At 35.8% G+C, this 24329-nt stretch overlaps 1 protein-coding gene across 5 annotated transcripts in view; it reads right to left on the bottom strand.

Annotated features, from left to right (window-relative positions):
* The window catches only part of CBLB (Cbl proto-oncogene B), a 221514-nt gene that overhangs the window by 178116 nt on the left and 19069 nt on the right, over positions 1 to 24329 (bottom strand). The window lies entirely within an intron of this gene.

The raw sequence follows: 24329 nt of genomic DNA on the forward strand, positions 1-24329 counted from the left end.
AGCACAGGAAATACTCAATACTATAGTAGATAAAAGTGGAGAAAGAAATTATAAAAAATGATAAAGAAGGAGCAAAATGAATTTTGGGGGCAATTAGCAATCTTTAATAAAGATGACAATGGAAACTACAAAATAATTTCAGTAGTTATTAAATGAAATTTCACAGAAAAAGCCAAATTAGATCATCTTTCCTTAAAGAAGATAATATTAAGATAGAAACCAAGACACATTAAAAGAAAGAGTATAGGAAATACTAAACATTTTTAAAAACTAACACCAAAATGAGTATTTTTCCCATTTTAGTCTCAAACCTCTGTTTTAGCATACAATGGAAAACAGATATGCACAAGTTTAAATAATATTACTCTTGCACCTGGGACAAAATACTGTCTTTTTTTCTTTGAGTAATAAATTTACAGGCAAGAGATGATTATATATGAAATATAAACTGAAGTAGTTTAATAAATAAACATACTTATCTGAACACAACGTACTTGATTTTGAAAAAAACCCAGCAGATCTAAGGTAGCTTAGCCCTCAGTCCATTAAAGGTCAAAGGAAGTTTTACACAACTTTCTCTAGGCAAATTTCAAGATACCGCCTGCATCAGCAGTAATGAGGCAGTTCAGAAAGGTGAGAAAACATTTTGACCACAATGGAACAGAAGCTTCTAGGGAACTTCTATACCACATTTCTAAGACCAGAAAATTTAACAGGCATAACTTGTTGCAATTCTTTTTAGGTTATAGTCTTCCTGAAGATAAAAAACAATTTAAGTAATAATCATTTTTTTATCTTCTATCCTGCTATGTAATAACTGCTAAAGAGACACTGTAATATCCTCTAATATAAAGATAAAGTGATATATTAAAATACCATTTTTATAAAGCTCATGAAATATGCCTACTTCAGGAAGTACAGGTTACTTTTCCAATCTGGTTGTGTATATTATGACAAAATAAATTAGTATCAAACACACAGGTAAAATAAATGTAATGAATACTGTTTATCTATATCTATATCTAAACTATTTTCTCACAGTGAAGGTAGAGCAACTCCTACACACAAAACGACAAGTATCTTTATGACATGGAAGATATCCTTCCAAAATCAAATATTTCTTTTTCTTTAATAAGATTCCTTTATCAGTTATTCCTCATTCTGTGTCACTTCACAATTTCCCAAATTATCTTTAGGGTGAACGAAAGAAAATCCTTATGTTAATTTGCATTTATTTAAAAATTTTCCATCACTTAGCCTAGCATGTCACAAAAATTTTTAAAAGATACATCATTATAATTTTGAAATATTTCTTCACATTTCTAATTGATTATCCCTCTGCAGGAGAAATTCCTGCTATTGAAAGCCATTCTGAATAGAATAAAATAACTTATTATTGCTGAAAATTTAACTCAGTATAGCCCCAGTAACAGTATTTGGGGTTCTAGTTCCAAGCGCTGTTCTGACTTAAGGGGATGCCTCAATCTGTATGGGAGTAGCTGTGTCTAGACCCAAGAGCTCCAACCATCAGGTATATTTGCCGTGACTCCATTTTTACTTGGAAAACTTGGGAATTTGACTGTTTTAGGTGGTAAGAAACAAGTAAGAGATGGATAATGGACAGTTATAAACTTTACTTTCTACCCCTCCCCCATGTACTGCTGTCAACATCAAAACAACTTGTAAGGCTGTCTGTGGTATAATCACCTGATAAATCCTCAAGAATCTTCGTGGGAAAAAGCTTTCAAGTAAAGACAGAATAGGTGTCCAAAATATCCTAATAAGGCTGTCCCTTGTTTATGTGACAGACATTTACATCTTTGTACTTCATTTCCTAGAGGAAGCAACATTTCCTATCACAGGCTTTTCCTCTGTATGTAATACTTTCCCCAGAGACAACAATACAAAGATCTGAATGTTTTTCTTCTGTTGGTATCCTTGACACAGGATCAATCTTATAAAGCATCATATAATAACAAGGAAGATTAATCATATTTTGTTACAAAAGATAGGAGACAGATGACAACTACATATTTTTTCTTTTAAAGAACCATCTGTCGCTAAAAGTTATAAAAAAAAAAAAAAACACCCTACATTCTGAATTTTGAAGTTAATGTTACAAGGTAGGAAAATATCTGGTTACATAATTTCAGAGACAAAGGCATTTTTTGGGTAGCCAAGTAAGGCATACACCTGCAAATCATCAAATACATCTCATGAGCCTAATGTGAAGCACAATGTTTACTGCAACTTAAATTAGGGCACAATAAAGAAAAATCATCAAACTTAATACCAAACTCAGTTCTCAAACGTTGACAATTTTTCAGGAGTTAATCTGAGTGCTCACTGTACATCAGGCACAAGGTCTTTGGTGAGACTAAAACAAGTGAAGCACCAAAACTATGAACCAGTAGCATCCAACTTCAAAATGAACAGCTAACATGTGAAATGTCCAAATGCCAAACTTTGTCATTTAAATATGAAACTATGTGGAAGTAACAGAGTAACTTCCTTTCTTGGTGTCTTTTTTTCCTGATATATATTCCCCCTTCCCCCATCAGAAACATACCTATGCTCATAGTTGAAAAGTCAGAGGAACAGAGAGAGAAAGTTTAACAAGGAAATCCAGATCACCCAATGCCCCCCTGCTAAGAGCCCTAAAGCCACAGACCCCAGCACAGTATGTTTTCACATACTCCTGAGCTGCGTGTGTACTTCCCACTCCTTTAACATCCCTTCCACTACACCCTCACCCTGCCTGAATCTAACTGCTCCTCAGCCCTCAAGCATCAGCTCATACATAATCCCCCCTAGAAGTCTTCCCTGACCCCCAGGTGGGCTTGGGTGCCCTCCTCTGTGAGTTCTGAAGACCCCAAGGGTCCCTCAACTAGAGGTTACCTGACGAACCCAGAGGGAGCTGTTTTTACACCACCAACTACTCAGTGTTTGGACAAATGATAAAAGCTCAAAACCAAATTCTAGCACTCAATTATTCACAAAATGCTTCAAGAATAAGAATTTAAATTAGCCTTGAAAGTAAGTGGGAAAAGAAGCAGCAGTCAGCAAACACTCAACATATTAACTGGAACAACCTATTTTATATAAGGTAGTCAAAGAAGACCCATCTAGGGAGAGGATACATACACTTATATCTTTGTCCCTATCCTAAAAATGTGGAGTCAGAGGTAGTGCTTTTAAAGAAAGGGAAGCAGGAGGGGCGGAAGATGGCGGCGTGAGTAGAGCAGCGGAAATCTCCTCCCAAAACCACAGATCTATGAAAATATAACAAAGACAACCCTTCCTAGAATAAAGACCAGAGGACACAGTACAATATCCAGACCACATCCGCACCTGAGAGAACCCAGCAGCTCGCGAAGGGGGTAAGATACAAGCCCTGGCCCCGCGGGAGCCGAGCGCCCATCCCCCCAGCTCCCAGCGGGAGAAGAGCAGGAAGAGTGGGAGGGAGACGGAGCCCAGGACTGCCGAACACCCAGCCCCAGCCATCCGGGCCAGAGCGCAGACACAGTACGTGTACGGGGGGCCCTGGATGCTAGGGAAACAGGGCAGCAAGAACGGTGAGCGGGCACCGGAGGCCGGGCGCCGGAGGACATAAGAAAAGTGCGCGACCATTTTTTTTTTTTTTTTTTTTTGCTTTTCTGCTGTTTTGTTTTGGCGAGCGCTTTTTGGAAGTCTTAAAGGGATAGGGCCCCCAATACTAGGGAAACAGGGCAGAAAGACCAGTGAGCTGAGGCCTGAGGCTGGCACCAGAGAATAAAGAAAAACGAATGACCACAGTTTTTTTTTTTTAATTAAAAACTTTTTTTTTTTTTAATTTAAAAAGTTTTTTCTTTTTTTTTTTTTTTTTGGTGGTCATTGTTTTGTTTTGGTGGGTGCTTTTTGGAAGTCTTAAAAGGGCAGGGCGGGTCACTTAATCCAGAGGTAGGGAATCCGGGATCTCTGGGCACCCTAACCCCTGGGCTGCAGGGAGCACGGAGGCCCCTTACGGAGATAAATAGCCTCCCAGCAGCTCCTGCTCCAACGCGACTCCACCATTTTGGAGTAGCTGCCCGAGCCAGGCCACGCCCACAGCAACAGCGGAGATTAACTCCATAGCAGCCGGGCAGGAAGCAGAAACCCTGTCTGCGCGCAGCTGCACAGCACAAGCCACTAGAGGTCGCTGTTCTCCCAGGAGAGGAGGGCCACAAACCAACAAGAAAGGAAGTCCTTCCAGCCCTCACTCGTCCCAGTTCTGCAGACTATTCCTATCACCATGAAAAGGCAAAGCTACAGGCAGACAAAGATCACAGAGACAACACCAGAGAAGGAGAAAGACCTAACCAGTCTTCCTGACAAGGAATTCAAAATAAGAATCATAAACATGCTGACAGAGATGCAGATAAATACGCAAGAGAAATGGGATGAAATCCGGAAGGAGATCACAGATGCCAGAAAGGAGATCGCAGAAATGAAACAAACTCTGGAAGGGTTTATAAGCAGAATGGATAGAATGCAAGAGGCCATTGATGGAATTGAAATCAGAGAACAGGAACGCATAGAAGCTGACATACAGAGAGACAAAAGGATCTCCAGGAATGAAACAATATTAAGAGAACTGTGTGACCAATCCAAAAGGAACAATATCCGTATTATAGGGGTCCCAGAAGAAGAAGAGAGAAGAAAAGAGATGGAAAGTATCTTAGAAGAAATAATTGCTGAAAACTTCCCCACACTGGGGGAGGAAGTAATCGAACAGACCACGGAAATACACAGAACCCCCAAAAGAAAGGATCCAAGAAGGACAACACCAAGACACATAATAATTAAAATGGCAAAGATCAAGGACAAGGAAAGAGTGTTAAAGGCAGCTAGAGAGAAAAAGGTCACCTATAAAGGGAAACCCATCAGGCTAACGTCAGATTTCTCAACAGAAACCCTACAGGCCAGAAGAGAATGGCATGATATATTTAATGCAATGAAACAGAAGGGCCTTGAACCAAGGATACTGTATCCAGCACGACTATCATTCAAATATGATGGTGGGATTAAACAATTCCCAGACAAACAAAAGCTGAGGGAATTTGCTTTCCACAAACCACCTCTACAGAACATCTTACAGGGACTGCTCTAGATGGGAGCACTCCTAGAAAGAGCACAGCACAAAACACCCAACATATGAAGAATCGAGGAGGAGGAACAAGAAGGGAGAGAAGAAAAGAATCTCCAGACAGTGTATATAACAGCTCAATAAACGAGCTAAGTTAGGCAGTAAGATACTAAAGAGGCTAACCTTGAACCTTTGGTAACCACAAATTTAAAGCCTGCAATGGCAATAAGTACATATCTTTCAATAGTCACCCTAAATGTTAATGGGTTGAATGCACCAATCAAAAGACACAGAGTAACAGAATGGATAAAAAAGCAAGACCCATCTATATGCTGCTTACAAGAAACTCACCTCAAACCCAAAGACATGTACAGACTAAAAGTCAAGGGATGGAAACACATATTTCAAGCAAACAACAGTGAGAAGAAAGAAGGGGTTGCAGTACTAATATCAGACAAAATAGACTTCAAAACAAAGAAAGTAACAAGAGATAAAGAAGGACACTACATAATGATAAAGGGCTCAGTCAAACAAGAGGATATAACCATTCTAAATATATATGCACCCAACACAGGAGCACCAGCATATGTGAAACAAATACTAACAGAACTAAAGGGGGATATAGACTGCAATGCATTCATTCTAGGAGACTTCAACACACCACTCACCCCAAAGGATAGATCCACTGGGCAGAAAATAAATAAGGACACGGAAGCACTGAACAACACAGTAGAGCAGATGGACCTAATAGACATCTATAGAACTCTACATCCAAAAGCAGCGGGATATACATTCTTCTCAAGTGCACATGGAACATTCTCCAGAATAGACCACATACTAGGACACAAAAAGAGCCTCAGTAAATTCCAAAAGATTGAAATCCTACCAACCAACTTTTCAGACCACAAAGGCATAAAACTAGAAATAAACTGTACAAAGAAAGCAAAGAGGTTCACAAACACATGGAGGCTTAACAACACGCTCCTAAATAATCAATGGATCAATGACCAAATCAAAATGGAGATCCAGCAATATATGGAAACAAATGACAACAACAACACTAAGCCCCAACTTCTGTGGGACACAGCAAAAGCAGTCTTAAGAGGAAAGTATATAGCAATCCAAGCATATTTAAAAAAGGAAGAGCAATGCCAAATGAATGGTCTAATGTCACAATTATCGAAATTGGAAAAAGAAGAACAGATGAGGCCTAAGGTCAGCAGAAGGAGGGACATAATAAAGATCAGAGAAGACATAAATAAAATTGAGAAGAATAAAACAATAGCAAAAATCAATGAAACCAAGAGCTGGTTATTTGAGAAAATAAACAAAATAGATAAGCCTCTAGCCAGACTTATTAAGAAGAAAAGAGAGTCAACACAAATCAACAGTATCAGAAACAAGAAAGGAAAAATCACGACGGACCCCACGGAAATGCAAAGAATTATTGGAGAATACTATGAAAACCTATATGCTAACAAGCTGGGAAAACTAGGAGAAATGGACAACTTCCTAGAAAAATACAACCTTCCAAGATTGACCCAGGAAGAAACAGAAAATCTAAACAGACCAATTACCAGCAACGAAATTGAAGCGGTAATAAAAAAACTACCAAAGAACAAAACCCCCGGGCCAGATGGATTTACCTTGGAATTTTATCAGACATACAGGGAAGAAATAATACCCATTCTCCTTAAAGTTTTCCAAAAAATAGAGGAGGAGGGGATACTCCCAAACTCATTCTATGAAGCTAACATCACCCTAATACCAAAACCAGGCAAAGACACCACCAAAAAAGAAAACTACAGACCAATATCCCTGATGAACGTAGATGCAAAAATACTCAACAAAATATTAGCAAACCGAATTCAAAAATACATCAAAAGGATCATACACCATGACCAAGTGGGATTCATCCCAGGGATGCAAGGATGGTACAACATTCGAAAGTCCATCAACATCATCCACCACATCAACAAAAAGAAAGACAAAAACCACATGATCATCTCCATAGATGCTGAAAAAGCATTTGACAAAGTTCAACATCCATTCATGTTAAAAACTCTCAGCAAAATGGGAATAGAGGGCAAGTACCTCAACATAATAAAGGCCATCTATGATAAACCCACAGCCAACATTATATTGAACAGCGAGAAGCTGAAAGCATTTCCTCTGAGATCGGGAACTAGACAGGGATGCCCACTCTCTCCACTGTTATTTAACATAGTACTGGAGGTCCTAGCCACAGCAATCAGACAAAATAAAGAAATACAAGGAATCCAGATTGGTAAAGAAGAAGTTAAATTGTCACTATTTGCAGATGACATGATACTGTACATAAAAAACCCTAAAGACTCCACCCCAAAACTACTAGAACTGATATCGGAATACAGCAAAGTTGCAGGATACAAAATCAACACACAGAAATCTGTGGCTTTCCTATATACTAACAATGAACCAACAGAAAGAGAAATCAGGAAAACAACTCCATTCACAATTGCATCAAAAAAAATAAAATACCTAGGAATAAACCTAACCAAAGAAGTGAAAGACTTATACTCTGAAAAATACAAGCCACTCTTAAGAGAAATTAAAGGGGACACTAACAGATGGAAACTCATCCCATGCTCGTGGCTAGGAAGAATTAATATCGTCAAAATGGCCATCCTGCCCAAAGCAATATACAGATTTGATGCAATCCCTATGAAACTACCAGCAACATTCTTCAATGAACTGGAACAAATAATTCAAAAATTCATATGGAAACACAAAAGACCCCGAATAGCCAAAGCAATCCTGAGAAAGAAGAATAAAGTAGGGGGGATCTCACTCCCCAACTTCAAGCTCTACTATAAAGCCATAGTAATCAAGACAATTTGGTACTGGCACAAGAGCAGAGCCACAGAGCAATGGAACAGACTAGAGAATCCAGACATTAACCCAGACATATATGGTCAATTAATATTTGATAAAGGAGCCATGGACATACAATGGCAAAATGACAGTCTCTTCAACAGGTGGTGCTGGCAAAACTGGACAGCTACATGTAGGAGAATGAAACTGGACCATTGTCTAACCCCATATACAAAAGTAAACTCAAAATGGATCAAAGACCTGAATGTAAGCCATGAAACCATTAAACTCTTGGAAGAAAACATAGGCAAAAACCTCTTAGACATAAACATGAGTGACCTCTTCTTGAACATATCTCCCCGGGCAAGGAAAACAACAGCAAAAATGAGTAAGTGGGACTATATTAAGCTGAAAAGCTTCTGTACAGCAAAAGACACCATCAATAGAACAAAAAGGATCCCTAGAGTATGGGAGAATATATTTGAAAATGACACATCCGATAAAGGCTTGACATCCAGAATATATAAAGAGCTCACATGCCTCAACAAACAAAAAACAAATAACCCAATTAAAAAATGGGCAGAGGAACTGAACAGACAGTTCTCCAAAACAGAAATACAGATGGCCAACAGACACATGAATAGATGCTCCACATCGCTAATTATCAGAGAAATGCAAATTAAAACTACAATGAGGTATCACCTCACACCAGTAAGGATGGCTGCCATCCAAAAGACAAACAACAACAAATGTTGGCGAGGCTGCGGAGAAAGGGGAACCCTCCTACACTGCTGGTGGGAATGTAAACTTGTTCAACCATTGTGGAAAGCAGTATGGAGGTACATCAAAATGCTCAAAACAGACCTACCATTTGACCCAGGAATTCCACTCCTAGGAATTTACCCTAAGAACACAGCAATGAAGTTTGAGAAAGACAGATGCACCCCTATGTTTATCGCAGCACTATTTACAATAGCCAAGAATTGGAAGCAACCTAAATGTCCATCAATAGATGAATGGATAAAGAAGATGTGGTACATATACACAATGGAATACTACTCAGCCATAAGAAAAGGGCAAATCCAATCATTTGCAGCAACATGGATGGAGCTGGAGGGTATTATGCTCAGTGAAACAAGTCAAGCGGAGAAAGAGAAATACCAAATGATTTCACTTATCTGTGGAATATAAGAACAAAGGAAAAACTGAAGGAACAAAACAGCAGCAGAATCACAGAACTCAAGAATGGACTAACAGGTACCAAAGGGAAAGGGACTGGGGAGGATGGATGGGTAGGGAGGGATAGGGGTGGGGAGAAGTAGGGGGGTATTAAGATTAACATGCATGGGGGGGTAGGAGAAAAGGGAGGGCTGTACAACACAGAGAAGGCAAGTAGTGATTCTACAACATTTTGCTATGCTGATGGACAGTGACTGTAAAGGGGTTTATAGGGGAGATCTGGTATAGGGGAGAGCCTAGTAAACATAATATTCATCATGTAAGTGTAGATTAGTGATACCAAAAACAAAGCAAAAAAAAAAAAAAAAAAGGGCAGTTCCTGTGTGGTAACCTCCAACGAGTTCTACACAAGGGTATAAAGGGCATATAAAAGTGTAGGCAAAGGGTCTGTTTGTGTTTATACAGAGGATCAAAGCCTAATTGGGCTACCCCGAAAATGGACTAAGATACGATATGAAAAAGAACTTCCAACATCTGCACTCTCTGGAAGACTCATGCCAGAAGATGATCATCAAAAAACCCCAACAAAGATCCACGCACTGCTACAGCTGTAGATGCACTCATCCCACCAGTTCCTGGACTTGCCATGGGAATGAGGAAGGAGATATCTAAGCTGGCCTGTGCATACAGTAAAACAACAAATTTGACTGGATCTATACTGTTGGAACTCAACCAAGAATTAGGAGAAGTGCAAATTGTAGCGCTCCAAAATCTTACAACTACAGACTATTTACTGTTAAAAGAACATAAGGGATGTGAACATTCCCCAGGAATGGGTTGTTTTACTTTGTCTGATTTCTCTCAGACTGTTCAAGTTCAGTTGGAGAATATCCACCATATCATAGATAAGTTTTCACAAATGCCTAAGGTGCCTAACTGGTTTTCTTGGTTTCACTGGAGATGGCTGGTAATTACAGGTGTGCTTTGGTTATGTAACTATACTCCTATTATGTTAATGTGTGTGCGCAATTTAAGTAGTAGCTTAAAACCTATACATGCTGAAGTACTCTACAAGAAGATATGTCAAAGAAACAATCAATCTTCCCATGTTTTCTTCCGCCTGCTGCTTCTATAGCTTTTCTTCTTCCTTCCTAATTTCAACCCTTAAATAGAATTCGTGCCTCATATCAAATTTACCGAGTATCATAATTCTTCCAAGTGGTAAAGATACCTCAAGACAAATGCTGGGCATAGAAGCCACAGGGCATAAATATGCAAAGATGTAAAAAGCTAACCTTTTCAAACAATAAGGCTTCCCTCTCACTTACCAACTTCACATTTCCCTGTATGGCCCCGGAAGATGACTGGTTAGCCAGAGACGGGTAAGATTCCTCAAGGGAGGAACAACCTAAGACAGGCACAGTCGCAGGGGGGCCATCAGGTGAGAAATTGGGGATCAACAGAGGTGAGGCTTAGAACCTCACCCCCCCTGTTCTGAGAGAAATCTTCTGCATACGTGGATGTTCTATTGCCCTTGTCTAGCTTGGATTAACACATAGTCTACAGGCACACACCTGATCATTTACATTTGCTCTCTTACAACACTAAACTATGTTTTCTACCTTTATCTTGTATCTACCTACCACTTCAGCATTTTATTAAAAATAATAATAATAATAAGAGGGAAATGTGGTATCCACATATAAATCAAGTATAAAAACCAAATGAGTATTCATATTTGAACTGTTTATAGTTCATAATGCCTGAGCAAAACCGAAAGTTTCTGTGATGACTGCCCTTGTACTGTTCACTATGTAACTTATTCATTATGTAAGAATTTGTTCTACATGTAAGAACTTGTTTGTTATGCCTCAGAAGATTGGAGACTGACGAAAATTAGGCTTGGGGTGTATTAATGATTGTGCATTGAGTATTGACTCCCCTATACAGAATTTTATTGTCGTTAACAACCATTTGATCAATAAATATGAGAGATGCCCTCACAAAAAAAAAAAAAAAAAGGACAGACTTCCAATGGTAAAATAAATAAGTATCCGGGATGTAATGTATAGCATAAGGAATATAGTCAAGATATTGTAACAGCTTGGTAGGGTGATAGCTGGAACCTAGAATTATGTATATAAATGTTTTATCACTGTGTTGTACACTTGAATCTAATGTAATGTAATACTGTGCGTCAAGTACCCTTCAATAAAAAATAATTATTTAAAAAAAAAAAAAAAAAAAGAAAGGGAAGCAATTTTGAAAAGTCAGTAAAGTGGAAATGATCTCGGCCCAACCCAAGAATTGAAACTAGACAAGTGACACTGAGGTTTAAATGTTATTCAAGAGTAAGCATCAGAGTAACATGTTATTTCTTAAAATTATTTCAAATGAAGGGAACCAAATAAACAAAGCTATAAGGACCAAATACTTAGTATGGGACAGTGAGTAATAGAGGAGATAGAGAATATGGTTCAAAAAAGTAGGAGCCAAAAGTTAGGCAAGGCAGATTCAGGTTGATACAACTAGGAAGAAGGAATCATTAAAAAAATTGTTATAAAAATAATTAGGCATGCTATAATTATTGAACAAAAGATGGAAATTCTTTCAAGAAGGTATAAAGTAATGCCTAAATACTACTCAACTAATTCATGAAGACATATGTGTATCAAAAACTCATGTATACATTCATAATATTATGTTCATTAACTTGAGTCATAACCAAGAAATTACCCAATAGCACCCTTGTTCTAGGGATTTTGAATTTTTAATTTGCATCAAGAAGAAATACAGCATAGATGCATCAAGTTCCAGTTTCATGCTTCTCAGCAAAACCCTCAAATAAGCTAATTTAAGCAGTAAAATAGAACAAATAATTAAATATGTGGAAAGTGTTTCACTTGTCATCTGACGTTTCTATGTTGTTTAGTTCTATGCTGAAATAGACACTGGTTCTAATTACAGATCAGCAGGCAAAAGGGGTACATGTGGCTCCCAAGGTCCTTTTCATCCTTTCTGAAATGTCACATTAAATAAAATCCTCAGCTAACCAAAAAAATATCTCTGGACCATATAACACTAACAAACACAAATTAATTTTCTCTGGCTTAATAATTATTAAATTTTCTGTCCATATACAGGTTTAATAATACCTTCCAAATTTTATGATGCTTCTTAAATAGCAGATAGCTTGAGATTCATGAACTTCACCCCTTCATTCCTTTACTACATGGTTATTGAATACCTACTCTTTGTAGGAACTAGAGTAGAGCCTGGGGAAAGAATGGTAGAGAAAAGAAAGAACCTTATGTAGATTATGACAGGATCTGGAAAGAAGAGAACAGAGTGCTATGAGAGAAAATAATGTGCAGAATAATTTAGAGTGACTGGTCAAGGAGGCCCGTTTGAAGAACTGGCATTTTAGTTATGGTTTGAAGGATAAGTAAGAGTTAAATAACTGAAAAAAAATTTTAGGTAAATGAAGCTGCAGTGTGGAGGTCCTGAAGGCCTGAAAAATTGAAAAATGGTGAGTGGAGAGAGCAAAGACCTGAGGGAGATTGGGGCTGGAAAGCAGATAATGAGGAATACAAATTATAAACCACTCATATGAATAAATAGTGCTTTTTGTTGTGTTATTACTCAAGGTTTTAGCCATCAGTTTCCATGCACTTCAACCATATGGTCTTGTGTAATAAGAATAGATTCTGAAGTCAGCAAATAAAAATGACAACTCATTAGGCATGTTTCTGGAGAGCATTCCAGTCCTGCTTCAAGCAGAGAAGTGAAAGCAGACCAAATACCTTTCTCTAGGACAAAAAGGCTTAATAATTTTCAGTTAAAAACCAGTTAAAAGAAAAGACAAAATTAAAAACTTCAATGTAAGTTAAACATTACTGATCCTTTTTTACATCTCATTTGGCTTTCAAACACTCAGTATGATATTTTTCCTTCTGCTTACAGTCAATTTCATTTTCCAAATAAGAAATGTTGTTAAGGTTATTTTCAGTGTCCAGGGGTATTGTTCAGCATAAATGTTTGAGTTTAATTCTCATTAAAAAAAAAAGACACACAATCCTAGGCATTTTCTTTATAATTCAAATAATCTTATTATTCATGGAATTTTCAAAAATCTAATAAGCTAAAATTTTAAATCTACTGATGCTAATCATGAATAATTTAGAGATTAGGCTTTCCTTTAATCTTGGAATTGCATAAATTTGAAAACAAAAATTATAAACTTTATATAACAATTTCCTCTGAGTCAGATAAAAAAACACACTAAAGATCAGTATCCTAGAGGAATTAGAACTTGATAATTAAGTAAAACTTCTAATTTTTAAAAAAATCTGAAAGTTACTGTTTTCCTAGATTTTATGATTGTCAGGTCCAGAATAAAGTGGCCCTCTCAATCTATCCATTCAATAACCCTTCTCTGTTTTACAACTGATGTTTTTGTTTGATTTTCTTTCTGTTTTCACTGCAAAAGTCATCATTAACTCTACCTCCTTAAAAACTACATTGATCAAAACTTCCCCACTGTATATGAAAAGGAGCTCAAGAATTTGGAAACAAAATGTTAACACAGTGGTTAAACTCTGATAATAAAAGAAAAGATTACATAGGGAAGGTAGAGCCTGAGTAAGAATGTCAGGCCTCTGGACTTTAACCCTCTTGACTTCATCTAGACAAACAGCTCTTAAAACTTCACAACATACAGCAGACTTCATGATGGTGATTCTTCTAGGGCTTTCACTCAGAATCCAAGAAAGTATTTCTTACACAGTTGTACACAGTAGATGATATTTTCCAATAACACAATGAATGCTAAGTGCTACTTAAACCAACTAAAGAACTGAAGGAAATACAAATATATTTCCAGCAATTGAAGAGAAACAAGAAGATTAAAATAACCAAATGAAAAAAAAAAACCACTTAATACTGATACCATGTTTTATTTATAATAAATTTTAGCACAAAGTTCGCTATATATAGAAGTTGATTACAAATCCAAAATTAGAAGGAAAAAACAATGGACTTACTCATCTTAAAACAAAACAAAACATAATAAAACACATACTGTATGCTGGTTTTTCTCAAAATTCTGTTTTCTTCTCTAAGTTTATACTAATTAAAGAAAGTCGCTTTTCAACTTCAACTTTACTACTTCTATGTCACGAGACTGTAATTCTTCAGTAATGCTATAATCTCGAGGGGAGAAAAATCATCTATTGGATCTTTAATTGGAAACTTTTCTTATTCACCAATTAAACTATGAATACATGCTGTCCCCAGAGCTGGTGAGTTGTACAAATTGCAACACTTTGCAACTGAAGGACAGTCAGTCTTTTCCATATCACTTGGTAACCTCATGAACTATCAGTACCAGTTGCTTTCCAACACCCTTAATTTTTATTTTAATGATGAGAAGCAAATATTTTTCCAAGACCTTTATAATTACTTATGCAAATGAAAAAAATACATAATTCTACAAAGAATAACCTGAGAAGTCTTCATATATGAATTTATTTTCCTATATTATGAATAGGTCTAAAAACTAGCTTCAATGGGAAAAAAAAATTCTGAAGTCATATTTCATAGAAATTCTTTGTGAAAATTAAAGAACTGGATTTTGAATTATGTGTAACAACTACTATATCACAGTGAGGAAAACCTCCAGTAGAGCTGTGGGAAATTAATCACCATGAAGAAAAATGAAAATGAGCTTATTAAAAAGGAGAGGTAAAATATCAGAATAAATTTTTAAATCTTTAAACTAAACCAACTTGATTCTGAACTCCAACTAGAAGTTCAAAATAGCATTCAAATTAAGAAGAAAAATAGTTTTGCTGGGCACACTGGGACCCAGTAAAATTTTGGCATTTTTAAAAATATGACCTACTCATTCCAGATGAACTTAACAACCACATGTAGTAGACTACTGATATATTAAAATACTTGGTATGCATTCTGCTTCTGTCTAAGCTTCAGTGACCTGCAGTGAATTGGAAACTTCCTAAAATAACATCTGATTAAAATTCTTTACAGTAGTTTGAGATTATAATACAGCAAATAAAGTCCTGCTCTTAACTTGTTTCCTTGCTATCTCTTTCTTAAATATCAAGTACTGAAAATGCCAAAAGAATTCTAGTTATTTTAACACCACATAAATGATAGTTTATAATAAATGCTTAACAAAGAAGAATTTAAGTTGCTGCTGGAATGATACCACACATATAGTAGAGGAAGTAAATAAAGAGCAGTTACATAATGGAAAGTAAGCAGGGACTCAAGTCATCTATGCTGATCTTTAAATGACGGTTACTTCAGGTGACTAAAGGAAAACATTGTTTGCCTTTTGTGTCTCATCTATAAAGCTTTGCTCCGATAACCTTAAAGTTATGTCAAAGATATACTCCCTAGACTGCCATTTCTTTTAGGAAACAATAAAGGGGTCAAGACAGACCTGCCTAAGCTACCTTCTTTTTATACATTCTTTCTGAAATCAGAAAACCTATTCAGTCAATTCCAGGAGCCCCATCCTCTCTTTCAGGTAGAGCTACCAAAAACTTCCTCATCCCTAATCAAAACAACCTACCATGGTTATCTGTGAATAAAACCACCTCCCAGGAAATGAAATATGGATTTGTCCCCAATCTCTCCATAATAAATTAAATTACGTTATGTAAGAAAAACTTTTCAAGATTACTTGAAAAGGACAACTCAAGGAGATTCCCAAATTAGTATGGGGAAATACCATGAGCACATCACAAATACAACATGAAACAAAAAAAGACTATGTATCTTAAGGATCAGGTTTCTACCTCTAGAGCTATAGGAAGAGAAACTATTTGGCAGTATTTTTAGGGCAAGTTTCAGTACTAAAATATGGCCTAATAAATGGATGGATCATGGCCAATCAAAATGGTAAAGTTGAGATTACTGACATCCCACACTAGTTAACTTACAAAAAACACACAAAACCACCCCCCACCTTGATACAGTGAGTCAAAATAAACTGCTGACAAATCCTCACAGCTATGTGAGGGGGCTCAACAATAATACACAGTGAGAACACACATGCCTCTGTTTTCTTTCAAAGTCTGTTTCTAAGTCTACTTGGTTGATGTAGGAGAACAGCAATTCCTTTCTTTAAAAGCCCTGTCTACATACCAAAATGTCTCAGATGTCCCTCAGAGATGGTATTCTCATGCCAAAAGAAAAAGAAAAAGAAGGGAGGAAAAAAACAGCATATACAGCAAGAATACCAGATCCAACCATCCAACCTTGCCTTTTAAAAGTAAAGAAAAAGACATAGCATTTAAATATATACATAAATACAAAAAAAAAAATCTTAGCTAATACCTGAAAACTAATTTTCAAGTTTGGAAACCTTATCTCTGTCAGGGAACTACATCAGTAAGAATACAAGATGATTACCATGATAAGACCACTTTTATCTGTGCACATGTATAGATGCACTCCCTGAAGAATCATGAAATAATGACCACTGGCTGCACAGCAAGCTATAAAAAGCAAGAAACACTTATGTCAGTATTTACCAAACAAAATTGGACTATTCATGTTGAAAGCATAGATTTTTGGAGGATTCCCCAGTTGCTGAAAGGTCCTACGCATTCAGAGTCATAAATACAACATAGCAGAGATACAAAAACAGTCTTTGAAGAAATGTTAAAATAAGAATAAGAGGAAGTGAAAACACTCATCAGAGCACAGATGGAGAACTAATAAGTCAATAGGAAAGCCATGAAATATGCTCACTGCCATGTGTAGTTTGTGGATACAAGCAGAACTGTGAGGCTGTAGATTTTTCAGGGATTTAACTTATAGATGCCAAGGGGTAGCTACAAGGACACTCCATTAAAGAAGTGATTCCAAATCATAGCTTCCAAAAATTTATCCAAAATCAGCACCACATTAAAGACATCTTATATAAACACAGAATTAAAAAGTGCTTTAAAACATAATTATAATAAATAATAATGGTGTTACTATGCTTATGGACATTCTTCCTTCTAAAATCAATAGCACTCATTGCCAAATCTGAAGCTGATATTCAGAATTTATCTACAAATTCTAAAAGCTGGCCTTTGGACACTTCACTGGACAATTTTCAATGTAACATTTTCACTTTCTCTTCTTTCCAGGCCTCAATAGCTCATAATCAAAGAATAAATCAGGATTTTCAAATAATCCTACACTCACTCTAGAGAAATAATCACCTATTTTTATCAGTGTTTGTCAACCAGGAAGCAGTGCTCTGGATACTGTGGGAGATACATAGGAGCAGTGACATTGCCTTCAAAGAACTTGTAATGAGACATTTAAAATGACCTGTCCTAACACCGTTTTTAAAATAAACAATATTTAACAATATAAAGCTAAGCACCCCGTGAAAGGCCTTGATAAATGTTACAGTCAGACAATAAGGAGACATTTTGGCTAGAGTGATCAGAAAATGCTGAATTAAGATGGGGATGGGGCAGAGTTGGAACTTCAGCTAGGTCAATAATAAGAAAGAGGCTCTGCATAAACAGGGGAAATAGGAAAATGGAGGGAAAATGGCAGTACCAAAGGCTAGCATGCAAAGGTAAACTCTAAGGACATAATTATCCCAATAGGAAATGAATATAAAATGATAATTTCAATTATTTTCTAACAAAATTATTTCAAAGCCCTTACAGAAACTGACCTTTTTGGAGATCCTTTTAAAGGACTTACAACTGAGAGTGGATCCCTACAGTGGTGATAAAAGAAGCTTAGTAAAGAAAAGGAGTTTTGAACAGATCCAGGGATTCTGGTCCCACCTGGGCCATCTCAATGGTCCCTGATAATTGCATACATGAAGTGGGATGATGTGACTCAGGGGGAGTCTAACAACAGGCAGGACATCAGAAATAGCTAGGGCATTTTTAGAAATGTGGATACTCAGATCCCAAACGGTAAAGACAGAGGCATCACACAATGGCAGGGATCTGCGTTCAATCACTCTAGAGGATTAGAAAGTACCATCTAGTCCACGGACTATGTAGGGAAACCACTAGATTAGATGACTGCCAAAGATATTAGCAACATATCTTACGTGAAAAAAAAACCTATGAAAGGTTTACATTTATTGCACTTTAAAATTGTCATATACATCAGAATTACCTACACAACATAAGAAACAGAGATCTCATAGGGCTTTTAGCTCTCAATCATTGACTACCTGCCATTGACATTTTATTGCCCTTACAAAAATCATAAAGTATCACTGACAGAGAAGAAAATAAAAACAAGGAAATTGTTTCAGTTTAAAAATGCCAAGTTTCTAAGACTTCCATAGGAAATTATATCAACAGTGCAGGAGTTGGCAACCTTTTTCAATAAAGGCCCGATAGTAAATATTTTCAGTTTTGTGGGCCATACACTCTCTCTTCTCTCAGAAGTGAGCAACTACTCACTTCTGTCATTGTAGCCATAGAAAGGGCATGTCCAGGTGCCAATGAAATTTTATTTACAGAAAGAAAAGCAGGCTGGATTTGGCCCACAAATTGTAGTTTACTAAATACTGATAAATTAGAAAAAATCATTGTGATAAATTACCTTCAAGACTTCAGTTGTTTTATAAAAACATGATTTTTACATATCCAATTTGGGAAGAACAAACTAAAATCAGAATTACAAAGGAAAAAACCCACAAAAATGTGGTAAGGAGAATTTGTTGTTTCTTAGGACTCGAATCCATACAAACCCATTTTAATTGGATAAATGACACTTGAATGGAATCTTTAGTCAAGTTAAAGTTTTCTGAAATTTCTGGTAAAAGAGTAAACTTGACAGCTCCACTTGTCACAATCATAAAAAAATCAATATACCCCATGAAAAACCTTTAGAGCAAAAATTGAAGTGTTTGCAGCATCTGTAAAATGAGCTAACATTTTATTTTCATTAATACATTTCAGAATAAAAAGCTTAAAAAGGCACAGACATTTCACACACACACACACACACACACACACACACACACACACACACGCACTGAGAAATAAAACTTAGTCCTGGATTTAACTAATAAATATAAGCTGTCTTGTAGAAAAAAAAAAACTTGCATTTATTTACCATTTGACTACAACATTAATACTGGTTTAGTGAGGATGAGAATAAACCTCATTTTCACAAGTATAAAATGTGCTAATTGTTCAAATGAGTCCTGCTGGAGCAAAGTTGAAAAAGGGTTTACAATAGTGATACCCTTTGAATGCCAACCAGTAATGAGACATCATTTAGAAATACATCACTTGTGAATCTATACAATTTCTATTAACTCATGTAACTGCCAATCAATTTAGCCTTTCCAGATAAAAAATGGAATTGGAATATTTACCACTCATCTCTGAGGTACAGACATTGATAACAAAGATAAATAATATATTTCTTATAAAACATTCTAGTCTTCGTCATCTACTGGAACAAATTATTTGTCTTCAGTTATTTGGGTCTAAACATAAGTTTACAGCAATCAAAGTTTAAAGGAAAATAAAGTATTGCTCAATAAAATAAGGAAATTGAATTGTTTTCTCTTTTAAAGAATGAGTCTGAGATGAAATTTAGTATATTTATTCATTCCTTTAAATATTTTTTCCTATAAAGCCAACAGGAATGGAAAAGTTTACACTAAAAAGTTTTCGCTATTCTGGATGTCACAATTATTTCATTATTTCATATATATACACATATATGCATGAGATTTTAAATATATATATCACATATTTCATATATGTACATGATATATTACATATGGTAGATAAGATTTTAGTCTAACAATATGAAAATACTGTCATAACATCTTAATCATAAGTAAGACTCAAAACTTCTAATTTAATATATAATGATAGTTTCTAGGAAAGAAATGAAAACCTATTTTGGGAGAAAATTCTCTGTGGGTCTTTCACATGTCTGTCTTGTGACCAGAGATTCGGACACTCTTTGTTTGGGACTATCTATCCTCCTTTCAGGAACATTCGTATAGCAAACAGCCTTGGTGTTAGATGTAGTGTCTCCTCTGGGAAAAAAAAGAAGTTTAATATCCAGTAAAGGAGTGGGGCAAAGGCTGGCCCATTTTCTAAGATGCAGGTTCCTTAAACTCTAAGTTCTTCTGTAACGCAACCCATTGCATGGGCAGATGTCCCCTCCTTTAGGAAACGAGAACCAGGCACCAGGCACACACATGATGATACCCTTGGTAATGCTATCACCATGAATAATAAACAGTCCTTTTTCTCCAGCCAAAGATTCTTGTGTCTTCTGCCAGCAGCTATGAAAGTGTGGCGGATTAACTTCAGAATCTTCACAGTTCTTGACAATGTATTTTTAAAGAAATAAGCTCTGAAGCCAAGTCATACCATAAAATACGTTTGAATAAATTTTGTCTGTGGATGTCTGGTTATCTATTTTGACAGATTATATAAACTGACTAAAACTCTTTCCCTTGCCTGCATTTAATATAAAGGCTGAAATCTAAAATTTTCTATAGCTCAGCCACCTATGTCACAAGGGGAGACTAAAAAAACCTACGAGAAACCTGCTGGAGGGAGGAAGTCAGGCAGAAAGGTTCCAGGTGGCTTTTTGACCTACAATAAAAAGACAGACATATGCTGCCCTTCATTCCCCCGTCATGTAGCCTTAAAGAATAGGAAGCTGCATCAGGAATCCTACAGCCATGAGGAGATGAGAATGCGGACAAACTCACACAGTAAGGAAGGAGATTATAAAGCCAGAAAGAGCTTTGGGTCTCTGACAACACTGAGAAGAAATATACATTCCTGCAGTTATAAACTACTTTTGGTTGGGTATTGTGACATCCAGCCAAACACAGTCCTAACTGATTCAACTTACATACTCAGTCCAGGTTGATAAAAGACTTTTAAAATTTTACTGTTCAAAAAATTAAATTAAGACTAAGTCAAGAGTTGGCAAACTATGGCCCATAAGCAAATTCAGTATACCTCATGTTTTTGTAACTAAAGTTTTATCGGAACACAGCCATACCAATTCACTTACATATTGTCTGTGTCTGCCTTCCTGCTATAAAGGCAGAGTTGAATAGTTGCCAAAGACCATTTGACAAAGTCTAAGATATTTACTATTCAGTTCTGAACAGTTTATAGACCCCGGTTTAATCTACTTTTAGAAACATTATTTACTCTTGTTTAAACTAAAATCGTTGAATTGATTCCCTAAAACCTTAATTTCAAACCATAATATTTTACATTCTAATATTAAAAACACAAGTAGCCTTCTCTATGCCACCACATAAAAGACACTTACCATCTCTGTTTTTTTATTTGCAATAGAGAACTTTGTAAACAGATTTAATGATGATGATGTAAGTCATAATTAACTATTTTAATTAAACCTCCAGAGCTTTTATCACAAAATAAAAGAATAAAAGAGGTATTGTTAAATCAGAGGATAATCGGGACCATTAATATTATAACTTTTAATTAAACATACATATTTACAGAATTAATATCTAAAAGAGCATTTTATACACTGAAATCAAAGAAAGTCTGTTATAACAAGGTAGCTATAAGTTCATTTATGTCAATATATGTGAAAATTTTATTGAAGACTGGTGAATTCATGTTTCTCAATATATACATAAAAATTAAACAATAAATTCACCATGCTTTTAATATGCATCTGAAAAAAACTACAAAAATTATTTGAGCTATAGGCCCTTAAAAAATAATTTAAGTAATTTTGTTGTGCATTATTTTCTATGAGGCAAAGTTTTTCACACATTCATGACATATGCTCTAATGAGTTGCCATTTTCTTCCCCTTCTTAGCACAAATTTTATACCGCCATATATGGTCACTGTTATGGATTGAACTGTATCCCCTAAAAAGATAGGTTGAAATCTTAACCTCAACCTGCGTTGTGATCTTATTTGGAAATAGGGTATTTGTAGATGTAATAGAGTTAACATAGGGTCATTAAGCTCTGTCCCGATCCCATAAGACTGATATTCTTATAAAAAGAGGGAAATCTGGCAATGAGCAGAGAGGAGAACACCTGTGACCACAGAGGCGAAGATTAAAAGTTCTGTTGCCACAAGCCTAGGAATGCCTGTAGCTACTAGGAGCTGAACAACTACGAGCATCCTGCCTAGAGGGTTTGAAAGGGCAAACCAGCTGATACCTTGATTTCAGACTTCTTTAAACAACATACACTCTGGTTTAAGCCACTCAGTTTGTGGCATTTTTTACAGCAACCCTAAGAAACTAATACAGTCACACATCTATGATTATATGTGATTATATGACCACATGATCAAAAATTCAAATATATTTCAATAATAAATTGAAATTATCTTTCAGTTTAATCTGTTTCTCAATGGTTCTATCAAACAAGACAGGCAGCTTCAGTCTTTATTATCTGAATCTATCAGTAGGTACTTTCTGTAATGACCTCACACTGGTATCCTTCTACAATAGCATATCTATAAACAATTGATGTATAAATGCAAAATCAAACAAGAATTCATGCCCTACCATTAATGCTTTTAAAGAGACAAGAGATTAATATTGGAAATGGATTTAGAAAACTGAATATTTCTGAAGCATTTTATTTCAAAATAGTCAAGACATGTATATTATTTTACGACCTACCCAATTAGTGCTGGATGCTAATCTGTTTGGATTCCTGGAAACTCCACTTCTTTGTTAAATCACTGGGAAAAAAAGATGCTTCTTGGGCTAGATTTCCAAGCATTTTTCAGGCTATAAGATTATCATAACTGCAGCTTGTCTGTTTTATAAACAGACTTCAATTTAATTTTGTAATGAACTGCCAAAGGGGCTTTCTTTAAATAACAAATCTGCCACCTGAAAGACATCATTCATCAACCTTCTTCGTAGTAGAATTGTTATTATGAAACTAAAAACAGGCATTCTTTCTTGAGTGCTTCCGGATTTTAATTATCAAATTTGACTGTCACCAGATATTTACTGAAAGAAATATTAATTTTAATAAGCTGCCTGAAGACTAAAAAACATGAAAGGTATTCAACCATAAAGCCAAGCCAACCTGAGTCTTATGAGTTGGCTTACTGTCTTGTAACACAATGGCTATCATTCTCAGGAATTTACAAACATTTAAGAAACTGTAAACTGCAGAAAAAAAATTCCCCAATTTTAAAATCAAAATATCATTTGTGTATAATATATAATTTGACTTGGAAGGAACTTAAATAAGCTGCAATAAAATTTTTAATAGCTATTAAGCCAGGATTGAGGGTCTGCATGGTATTAACATAGGACTAGAGAAAAGTAAGTAAAAGGATTAAATGTAAACATTTGAAATTAAGTAACAGTGAATTCAGTTTTAAATTATACCTGAATAATTTGTTTTCTTCTGTATCTTAAAAATGTACCCCAAGAGGAAATTGCTGGAAATACCCCTTTCACTTTTCACTTACATGAAAATTAACAAGAAAATTACTTAGTATCTAGTTAGCAAAGCAGCACGGTTACAGTTTACTGTAAAGACTTAGAGAGTCAAAGATTCAGCAAGCTTTCACCTGCCCACTTTAACAGACTCCCTTTGTTTAAGTTTGGAAACATTAGTCAAAATCACTTTCTTGTGGCCTCTACTTTCACAGTATGTTAAAGAATTAAGCCCCTTCATTTCCAAACTTCAGAAAAGTATATTCACATTTCTCAGATGCTTGAAATGTGAATGAAAGCATTCTTACCAAGACTAAGTAAACTTTCTATTCATTTATGGTCAGGTCTTAGGAAGATATTCAAGTTTTCTAAGAAAAATCCATTTCCTACCTAGTAGACATACTTTTACTTAAAAGACTGACTACGATTTGTCCTCTGAATCCAGGTTTGCATACTATCATTTTAAAATTTCAAAAATTAATCTTTTAATTCCTCTACTCTTCCACTTGACAAAGTGATTAGAATGCAGACAAATGTAGAAAAAAATTAATGGCAACTTATTTCTCTACATACATCTCAGTATGAGAATACTGGTATTCAAAAAAATAGGTTCCTGTGACCTACTTTGATTTATTCATATATCACTTCTCTACTTGCAACTTGTCTCTTGTCCTCATGAAATGGAAAGGGCTGTAATTTTCACCATTTGTAAACAAAAAAAAGAGACATAAAAAAACAGG

Source organism: Manis pentadactyla, chromosome 1, assembly GCF_030020395.1.
Source record: "Manis pentadactyla isolate mManPen7 chromosome 1, mManPen7.hap1, whole genome shotgun sequence".
Classification (NCBI taxonomy): domain Eukaryota; kingdom Metazoa; phylum Chordata; class Mammalia; order Pholidota; family Manidae; genus Manis; species Manis pentadactyla.